The following is a 2,046-nucleotide window of genomic DNA, read 5'->3' as shown; positions in this document are numbered from 1 at the left end:
AGATTGTCGGCTTGAAGCAAGCTATGGTCACCTTGTAAATCTCAGTCAGGCGGGTTCAGATGGTTATAGAGAATTGATAATTAAAACATGATTAAAATATAAACTAGGATAGAGATACTTATGTAATTCATTGGTGAGAATTTCAGATAAGCGTATAGAGATGCTTTCGTTCCTCCTAAACCTTTGCTTTCCTGCTGTCTTCATCCAATCATTCCTACTCCCTTCCATGGCAAGCTGTATGTTGGGCATCACCATTGTCAATAGCTACATCCCGTCCTCTCTGTGAAAATGGTCCAATGCGCTGTCACTACATGGCTAATCATCTATCGGTTCTTGATCATACTGGAATAGGATTTACTATCCTTTTGCGTCTGTCACTACGCCCAGCACTCGCGAGTTTGAAGCTCGTCACAGCCATCCCTTCCCAGATCCTACTCGGAATACCACAGACAAGGTTTAGACTTTCCGGATCTCAGGAATGGCCGTCCATGGGTTCTAACTTATACCATGAAGACTCTAATATCTCGGACTCGGTCCCCTGTATTAGATATCTAAGAGATACTCATTCTATCTCATCTTCATGTAGAACGAAAGTGGTTATCAGGCACGCGTTCATAGGTGAGAATGGTGATGAGCGTCACATAATCATCACATTCATCATGTTCTTGGGTGCGAATGAATATCTTAGAATAGGAATAAGCTTGAATTGAATAGAAAATCAATAGTACTTTGCATTAATTCATGAGGAACAGCAGAGCTCCACACCTTAATCTATGGTGTGTAGAAACTCTACCGTTGAAAATACATAAGTGATAATGGAGTTCATTGGTCTCGGCCCCAGAGGGGAACCGGAGTAACCAAGACTTCGAATACAATAATAAAAAGTCCTATTTATACTAAACTAGTTACTAGGGTTTACAGAAATAAGTAAATGATGCTGAAATCCACTTCTGGGGCCCACTTGGTGTGTGCTTGGGCTGAGCATTGAAGCTTTCACGTGGAGAGGTCTTTCTTGGAGTTGAACGCCAGTTTATAACCTGTTTATGGCGTTTAACTCCACTTTGCAACCTGTTTCTGGCATTTAACTCCAGAATGCAGCATGGAACTGGCGTTGAACGCCAGTTTGCGTCATCTAAACTCGGGTAAAGTATGAACTATTATATATTGCTGGAAAGCCCTGGATGTCTACTTTCCAACGCACCATTTAGAGTTCTGTAGCTCTAGAAAATCCACTTTGAATGCAGGGAGGTCAGAATCCAACAGCATCTGCAGTCCTTCTTCAACCTCTGAATCTGATTTTTGCTCAAGTCCCTCAATTTCAGCCAGAAAATACCTGAAATCACAGAAAAATAGACAAACTCATAGTAAAGTCCAGAAATGTGATTTTTATTTAAAAACTAATGAAAATATACTAAAAACTAACTAAATTATACTAAAAACTATGTAAAAACAATGCCAAAAAGCGTATAAATTATCCGCTCATCACAACACCAAACATAAATTGTTGCTAGTCCCCAAGCAATTAAAAATCAAATAGGATAAAAAGAAGAGAATATACTATAAATTCCAAAATATCAATGAAACTTAGCTCCAATCAGATGAGCGGGACTAGTAGCTTTTTGCCTCTTGAATAGTTTTGGCATCTCACTTTATCCATTGAAGTTCAGAATGATTGGCATCTATAGGAACTCAGAGTTCAGATAGTGTTATTGATTCTCCTAGTTTAGTATGTTGATTCTTGAACACAGCTACTTTATGAGTCTTGGCCGTGGCCCTAAGCACTTTGTTTTCCAGTATTACCACCGGATATATAAATGCCACAGACACATAACTGGGTGAACCTTTTCAGATTGTGACTTAGCTTTGCTAAAGTCCCCAATTAGAGGTGTCCAGGGTTCTTAAGCACACTCTTTTTTACTTTGGACCTTGACTTTAACCGCTCAGTCTCAAGTTCTCACTTGACACCTTCACGCCACAAGCACATGGTTAGGGACAGCTTGGTTTAGCCGCTTAGGCCAGGATTTTATTCCTTTAGGCCCTCCATCC

The sequence above is a fragment of the Arachis hypogaea genome, chromosome 12, assembly GCF_003086295.3.
Source record: "Arachis hypogaea cultivar Tifrunner chromosome 12, arahy.Tifrunner.gnm2.J5K5, whole genome shotgun sequence".
In the NCBI taxonomy this organism is placed as follows: domain Eukaryota; kingdom Viridiplantae; phylum Streptophyta; class Magnoliopsida; order Fabales; family Fabaceae; genus Arachis; species Arachis hypogaea.
Note: the sequence above shows the minus strand (reverse complement) of the source record.